Raw genomic sequence first — 9,280 nt, 5'->3', positions numbered from 1 at the left:
CCACTTGCGAACAGATGTCACCACGCCCTATTCCTACATCGGGCCTGAACGGTCCATTGGCAGAGTCTGCAGACAGGAAATGTCTAAGTGACTAGTCCTTTGCTCAGTTTTATTTGATACCAATGGTAGTGCTGTTTTGGTGCAGAAATGTGTCAGCATCTCTGACGTTAGAGTCAAAATTTAAGTCACATCTACTCCATGGAGTGTCTTCTCATATCGGAACATGCTGACATGAAAACATCTAACTCTGATAGCAAAGGTTTTTTTCCATTAAACTGGGAGTATGTTTAACTGAGCAATTCAGATAGCCAGGATGAATAATTGGCATTTGGTTCTTCAAGCTGAGCTCTCCACACCAACTGCTCCAACGAAGGCCGTGGATAAGATCCACATCGATTATTTAGGTCAATTTTAGCCTCAACAACAACCTATTGTTCTGAACAATGCTACACCACAAGCAGAGGGCTAAGTCTGATTTTCATCGTTAATTTTCAATTTCAGTTCTTAATGCTCAGTTTCTTACGAATGTGGACAGCAAAAGACCGTTAACATTCTATTTCCAGTATTTCCAGAAAATTCTACTCCGATGATATCGCCTTGCCTTTTCACATCGCAAGCCAGGAACCTGGATCTGTCGAGTTCCTTTCCACACATGGAATTGCTGTTTTCTAATTCATTGACTGCTGATATAATAGATTATTGGCCTTGAGAGTCAGCTGTAAATTAGGTTGAACTTTCTCAGCTTGACTTTCAACTGATCCTGAAAAATATGTCATCACCTGCAGGTAAATGCATTGCATTGCTTCTTGTTTTGCTGAATTCCACCCCCCGAACATCCAAATTTCATGATAGTTCGACAAATGTGTTGACACTGATTCGTGTTGGAAGTTGGTGGCTTTTTGTGTCTCGACACATAATTTATTCAATTAGATGACTGGGTCAGTCTTGAAATTACTTCGGATTCTTCACAGTTGAAAATTTACTTTCGATTGAATGCAAAGCTCAAGCTCCACGAAATTCAAATTCTGCAAATGAATTAATGATTTTTAAAAGATTCAACGCTGTGAACAGGATTCGAACCTGCGCAGGGAGACCCCATTGGATTTCAAGTCCAACGCCTTAACCTCTCAGCCATCACAGCTGCGGCAAGCCTGTCAATTTTCATAGTAAAATAACTGAATTCATTTGTTGGAAGAACAAATTGTCAAGACCCAAAGATTTCGCCAAATAATTTGCAGATGCCCAGACGAACGATACCTTCGCAGATTGACATGCTTTCACCGCAAACTAGATTCTGACACAGCTGAAGTTATGGGAATGATTCTTCGTAGAATTATAGAGTCACGGATGTACACCACACGAAGAGAGGATCATTGTCTCCCTGCGTCCGATCGATTTTGACTCAATTGCTCATCATCTGGTGCCAAATTAGATATGCTGTTGTGTTTTAATATTCATCGAAATATGGTATTAGAAATATTGATGCTAAGTCCATAAACACTAGCTACATTCGTAAAAACAATATCGGAATTAGAAAGAATGCAGAACCAATTTACATGAATGGATCCAGCAACTAATCCGTAAGTTCTGACATCAGGTAATGAATTTGTGGGCGCAAAAGGGGAAGATTGACCAAAGATTTGGAACTTGAAATCGTCTTGACGGAATTATTTGCAAAGTTTTTGCGGTTGTTCTAGAGTCATCAAGTCCTTGAAAAATACAACACGGAAAGTGGTCCTTCTTTCCAACTTGACCATGGTGGACAGTTATCCTAAATTAATAGGTCCCATTTGCCAACATTTGGCCCACATCCCTCAAAACCTTGTTACTCTATATCCATCCAGATGCCATTAAATGTTACAGCTGTACCAGTCTACAACAATTTCTCTGGCAGCTCATTCTGGACACGACTGAAAAAGTTGCCCCTGACGTCCCTTTTAAATCCTTACCCTCTAAATGTAAACCGATGTTTTCTAAATTTTGACTTCCTCACCAGCCGGAAAACACCGTGACGAGTCAACCTATCCATGTCCCTCATGATCTAATAAATAGCAACGATTTGACTTTATCATACTTGTCAGGAGGGAAATGTGTTGAGATTATTTGTCGAAGGTTTGAAGTAGAAAGTCTGATGTACAGATGTTTAGAAATGCATCTTGGAGAAGTTTTTAATCAGTCATTGCAGTCTAGTAGCCGTTGTAGAAGTCTGTTGTGAAAGCTGCAGAAGGATTTCAGGGCACGAGAACGAAGCATTATTTCCAATGTATGGTGGCTCAGTTCGACCGCACTTGGACGACAGTATGAGGAATTACAATCCTCAATTTAGGAAAGATACTATTGCCATATGAGGAATACCACGAATGGTGTTTAGCCTTGATATCATGGATAAACGTTAGTCCTCTGAATTGAAATTGGGCAAATCCGGCCTTTTTTTAACAGTTTCAAAACAAGAGAGGTAATCTCATTGAGAGTTGCAAAATATTTGAAGAGATAAACAGGGTGGTGCAATTAAATTTTGTTCCCTCATTGGTGAATCTAGAAGCAAGAGAGGAGAATTTTAAAATGAAGCATTGTGATTTATGACCAGGATGAGAACTATTGATTTTTGTCTTAGCCTTGAGAAGTCTCACTATTCAGCGCTACAGTGAGCCTTGGATATTTGGTCTTTGAATGCATCACTATCAGCCTGACCCGCCGACACTTACTGCATCACTATAGACCTGACCCCTCACACTTACCGCCTTAATATCAGCGTGAACCCCTCAAACTTACTACATCACTATCCATCTGGCGCCCTCACAATTACTGCGCCACTTTCACTTCGAGACCATCATTTTGACTGCGTCACTGTCAGCCTGACTGCCAAGCACTTACTTTGGCACTATCAGTCACGCCCTTACACTTCCTATGTTACTATCACTCTGACTCCTTACACTTACTGTGTCACTATCAGCCTGACTCCATCACACTTATTATGTAAGTATCAGACTAACGCCTCACACTTACGGTGTCACTACAACACTGCCTCCTCAAACTAACTATGTCACTATCATTTTGACCCTCTCACATTTACTGCCTCACAATCACACTGACCACCTCTCACCTACTGCTTCACTATGAGCTTCAACACTCACACGTACAGCATCGCTACCAGCCTGACTCACTCACACTTATCACCTGACAAGCAGCATTACTCTCTCAAATTTATTTCATCATTATTAGGCTGAGGCACTCACACTGACAGCGTCACTAACAGCCTGACCCCCTCATGCTTACTGCGTTGGTATCTCCCTGATACCCTCAGAATTACTGCCTCACAATCACTCTGACCCCCTCATACTTCATGCGTCACTATACTTCTGGCACCCTCATACTTCCTGCATCACTCACACCCTGACACATGCGCACCTACTGCATCCCTATCAGCCAAACCCCACTCACTCACGGCGTCACTCTCTCTCTAACCTGCTCACACTTCATGCGTCACCATCACCTTGATACCCTCTCACTTAGTGCATCAATATCAGCCTGACCCCCTCACGCTTACTGCATCAGTCCCAGCCTGATCCCTTCAAATGTACTGTGTCACTATCAGTCTGACCCACTCATACTTACAGCATCACTATCACCTTGAGCCCCCAAACTTAGTGCGTCCAGATCACCCTGAACCTTTCACTCTTCTTGCGTCACCTTCAGCCAGACCCTGCACACTATCACTCTAACCTCCTCATACTTGTTGCATCACTATAACTCTATCCCACTCACACCGTGTGTGTGTCACTATCACCCTGACAACTCATACTCACTGCACCACTATTATCCTGACTCCATCACAATTAATATATCATTATCAGCCTGACCCCTTACACTTACTGTGTCACTATCAACCTGTCCCCTCACATTTCCTGTGTCACTTTCAATCTGACACCCTCAATGTGTCTGTGTCACTTTCACCCTGAACACGTCACACTTACTGCATGGGTGTCGACCTGAAACCTCGCACATGTGACACTATCATCCTGAGCCGCTCACACTTACTGCGTCACTAGCACACCAACACTCTCACCTTCACTGCATCACTATTAGCCTGACCCGCTCACACGTTTTGCATCACTACTACCCTGACCTCCTCACAATTGCTGTGTCGCTATCAGCCTGAGCCCCTCACTATCACGCTGACCAAGCTCACAATTACAGCATCACTATCAAACTCACCACCTCACACTTTCTCTGTCATTATCACCCTGACCCTCTCACACGTAATGCGTCACTGTCACACTGAGACACTCACATTCTCTGCGTCGTTATCAGCCAGACCCGCCGGCACACAGCGTCACTATCAACCTGGCCCCTCACACTTGCATGCCTCAATATCAGCGTGAACCCCTCACACTTACTGCGTCACTGTCCATCTGCCTTCCTCACACTTACTGCACCAGTTCCACCTTGACATCCTCATTTTTACTGCGTCACTATCAGCCTGACAGCCCCACAAATATTGCGTCACTATCAGTTACGCCCTCGCAATTCCTATGTTAATATCACCCTCACTCCTAAAACCTACTGCGTCACTATCAGCCTGCCTCCATCACACTTTTTGCGTCTGTATCAGACTGACGCCTCACGTTTACCATGTTACTAAAACTCTGCCCCATCACACTGACTGCGTCACTATCAGCCTGACTCCTCAGACGTACTGCGTCACTATCACCCTGAACCACTCACACTTTTTGTATCAGTTTCAGTCTGACGCCTTGCACTTACTGTGTAACTTAAAATCTCTCCCCTCACACTGACTGTGTCACTATCAGCTTGACCCCTTCATACTTACTGCGTCAATATCAGTCTGACCCCTCAGACTTACTGCGTCACTCTCACTCTGATCCTCTCTCATTTACTGCGTCTCTTTCACCCTGACCTCCTCACATTTACTGCGTCACTATCACCCTGACCCACTCACACAGTCTTTGCCATTTTCACCTTGTCGGCCTTATTTTTACTGCGTCACCATCAGCCTAACCACCACACACTTATTGCGTCACTTTCAGTCACGCCCTCACACTTCCCATGTTACTATCACCCTGAATCCTTACTCTTATTGTGTCACTATCTGTCTGACTCCTCACACTTACTGTATCACAATCAGCCTGACTCAATCACATTTATTGTGTCAGTATCAGACTGACGCCTCACACTTATCTTGTCACTAAAACACTGCCCCGTCACATTGACTGTGTCACTATCAGCCTGAACCCTCACACTTACTGCTTCACTATCGCAATGCCCCTCTCTCACTTACGACGTCATTTACACCCTGACACTCCACACTTGCTGTGGCACTATCACACTGAGGGCCTTACACTTACACTTACTACGTTACTATCACACTGGTATCTCACACCCACTGTGTCACTATCATCCTGAGCCGCTTACACCTATTGCGTCACTATCATTTTGACCCCAACCTCGTCAGTCTGATACTGACACAATAAATGTGATGGAGTCAGGCTGATAGTGACACAGTAAGTGTGAGGGGTCAGACTGCATCAATATCAGCGTGCCCATCTCACACATACTTCGCCACTACCAGGCTGACTCTCTCACATATACTGCGTCACTATAAGACTTACCCACTCATGCTTACTGCGTCACTATCACCCTGACTCGCCACTCTTGCTGCATCAAGATCATTGTGCCCCCATACACTTACAGCGTAACTATCATCCTGACAATGTCATACATACTTCGTCAAGATCAGACTGATCCCCTTAAACTTAATGCGTCAGTATCAGCTTCAACACTCACATTTACTGCGTCACTTCTAGCACTACCCCTGCACTCTTACTGCAACCTTATCCACCTTACCCCGTCGCATTTACTTCATCACTATCAGCCTTAGACACTCACACTTACAGCTTTACGACAACCTGGCCCTGTGAGTGCATTTACATCACTGTCACCCTGACCCCTTGCCCATACTGCGTCACTATAAGCCTGGCCCCTCAAATGTTCTGCGTCACTATCACACTGACATCTCACACTCACTGCGTCACTGCCACCCTGACCCCATCACACTTGCCATGTCACCATCACAATGACACATTCACACAGTCTGTTTCACTGTCATCCTGACACCTCACACTCACTGGATCACTACCATCCTCCCCCTCATACTGACCTGTCACTGTCATCCAGAGCCGCTCACACTTATTGCGTTCCTATCACTCTGCTCCCAACACACTTACTGCTTCACTATCAGCCTGACACTCGCACACTTCCTGCATCACTATCAGCCTGACCCCTCACAATTTCACCGTGTCTATCAGTCTGACTCCTCACATTTCCTGCATCACTGCCACCCTGTCACTTAACACTTACTGGCCAGTATTAGCCTGACGCCCTCAACATACTGCATCAATATCAGCCTGAACACTCACACTTACTCCGTCACCATCACGCTGACCCCCTCATACTCACTGCGTCACTATCACCCTGTCCCCTCACATTTCCTGCATTAGGATCACTCTGACTCACGGACACTTACTGCATCACTATCAGCCTGACCCCGCACACATACTGTGACACTATCAGCCTGACCCCACCACACTTACTGCTTCACTATCAGACTGACCCCTCACACTTACCGCATCACTAACAGCCTGACACCTCACACTTACTGCGTCACTATTCCCCTAACAACTCACTTTTATTGGCCACTATCAGCCTGATGCTCACAACTTACTGTGTCACTGCCAGCCTGAACGCACACACTTACTCCCTCACTATCACCCTGACTGTCTCACACTCACTGCGACAGTCTCTGCCTGACCCCTGCACACTTACTGCGCCACTATCACTCTGTCCTCTCCCACGTTATGCGTCAGGATCAGCCTGACATAGTAACACTTACTGCATCCCTATCAGCCTGATCTCCCTCCAATTACTGTGTCACTATCAAACTGACCACTCACTCTTACTGCATCACTCTCACACTGACCCCTCACACGAAGTGCTTCACTATCACCCTGACCACCTCACACTTACTGCGTCACTATCGGTCTGATCCCTCAGACTTACTGCATCACAATCACTCTGACCCCCCCAAACTGCGTACATATCGGCCTGATCCACTCACATAGTCTGCATCACTACCACGCTGACACCTCACCCTCATTGTGTCACTATCATCCTCACTCCATCACACTTATTCAGTCACTGTCAGCCTGATCCCCTGTAATGGAAAATTATCATTTCTTGTGAAATCTGTGAAATCAGTTTGAAACAAAGAAGTATGGACCTAACTTTGCAAAAGACAGAAAAAATGTAAAGTTCAACCTAATTTTCAGCTGACTCTCAAGGCCAATAATCTATTATATCTGCAGTCCATGAATTAGAAAAAGCAACTCCATGTGTGGAAAGGAACTCGACTGATCCAGGTTCCTGGCTTGAGGTGTGATAAGGCAAGGCGATATATAGTGTAAAGGGAATATGTGAAAACCGTCAGGCGTCCATTTTATGAGGCGTCTTGCAAATGTGTCAGGTCCACTCTGCAAATTTCAAAATTAAACTTTTCCTTTGCTCTTGGTAGCATTTGAGTTGAGTCGATTGAAATCCCACGGCAGTAAACTTGGGGGCTCGCCTGGGACCCTGCGACTGGGTAAGATTTTGAAGATTCCCAGGAGGTGTACGCGCCACTGCCTTGAAGGTCTTTCACTTCATCTCGAGCACTGAATTGGCCCCTTTGCATGAGAGGACTGGGGATAAGTGGATCGCTCCAGAGTCGCGTTCCGAATCGAATAGGGTCGGGGTAAGAGTTGTGACTAAAGTAATCCGACATAGAGACTCGTTCGAAGAGAATAAATGAACCAGGAAGCGGGACCAGTGAACTCTCACGCGATATTCGAGTAAAACTCAAGTGAAAGGATTGCGGTCTCGAGAGAGTTTAAGAGACAGCAAGATTAACGTCGGTATAGACTTGAAGCCACCATGTGCCACGTTGGAGTCGCCAAAGCTGTACCGGTTACGTGGGTTCTTGGTTTGTGAAAACCAAGGCAATGAGGCGGTCGCAACCAATGAGAGGGGACCTCGGGAGGTAGAAACAAGTTATATTGGCAAAGAGAAGATTATGGTATCGTGAGAGAGAGAGACGGACAGACAGACAGACAGAGAGAGATGTTCACTTTTCCAATATCCATGAAAATCGGCTCCAACAAGAGCGAACAAAAAGAGGGTCGACAGACAACTCGGAATGGTCAAGAAAAAATACAATATATGATAAATAATTTTGGCCCAGTTTCTGTAAAGCAGTTAAAATGTAAATCAAGGAATGTGGTTTTCTGGAGGAAGGAAGTTTTAGTAACATGCAGTTGCAAATGCTGAGGTCACCGTTGGAGGAGAGAGAGAAGGAGAAACGGAAGGGTAAAATAGAACCTGTGAATTGGAGTGCTTATAACATGTTGAAGGCTGAGCCTGATTTCAGGGAAAGAAAATCTCGAATAAAGGTTAGATCAAATACACGTACAAACACCAACGCACATGCACACACACACGGAAAACAACCTAATGAAGCTGTACAGTGTCTTAAGACTGGATCAGATCCAAGTCAACGGTCGCCGCCTCAGGGTCTTCTGAATCACCAATAGCATATCGTACCCACAATCAATTGAAGCAAGAATCCCCAAAGAAGTTGAGACAATGTCCCAGTACCTTAAGCGCCTCACGAAAGTCGATAACGTCTATTGTGGACTGATACCACCCAAGGACATAGCGACGGCAGACATCACACCACATGAGGCAGACCTGAGGAGCAGCTTCATCAATGGAATGAAGTACGAAACAACAAAATAGGTAAAATATACGTGTATTACCGGGGACACGGGAAAGCTGAATTAGATAGAACAATACGTGATACATGCTGAAAAATTGCTGGCTCAAGAGAACCAAAACCGGAAATTAAAGATGCAACAGCAATCACATAAACCTCAGCTTATTATGATGCAAATGGTCGTTCAGCCGTTGGAGGGAGGAACTGCGGCAAAAGAGAGAGGCAAAGGTGGAGTTCGCAAAAGAGGAAGGGATCGCGGAAGTGTACTTGCAGAGATAGATCTGGCTAGTGCTTTGTTTGAGGAGCAATGTACCACTAGTCGAGACAGTGCCCGCACAGACAGCCTCAATCGGTCCTGGAGGCTGGACAGCATAGTGACTGACAGGGGACGACTGAGGTTGAGGTGGGCAAGCCACAAGGTACAGGTAAGCCTCTTTCCTTTATATTTGGCTATGA

The 9,280-nt window shown here is 45.3% G+C and overlaps 1 non-coding gene across 1 annotated transcript; it reads right to left on the bottom strand.

The window, feature by feature from the left end:
- Positions 1–1,059: 1,059 nt before the first annotated feature.
- On the bottom strand, positions 1,060–1,141 carry trnas-uga (transfer RNA serine (anticodon UGA)). Its single transcript has one exon. It is a non-coding gene; the product is annotated as a tRNA-Ser (tRNA).
- Positions 1,142–9,280: the final 8,139 nt, after the last annotated feature.

This window comes from Chiloscyllium plagiosum, unplaced genomic scaffold (assembly GCF_037043375.1).
Source record: "Chiloscyllium plagiosum isolate Xiang-an unplaced genomic scaffold, Cpla_swu_hap1 HiC_scaffold_42, whole genome shotgun sequence".
Taxonomy (NCBI): domain Eukaryota; kingdom Metazoa; phylum Chordata; class Chondrichthyes; order Orectolobiformes; family Hemiscylliidae; genus Chiloscyllium; species Chiloscyllium plagiosum.
This window is presented reverse-complemented; position numbering and strand designations above follow the sequence as displayed.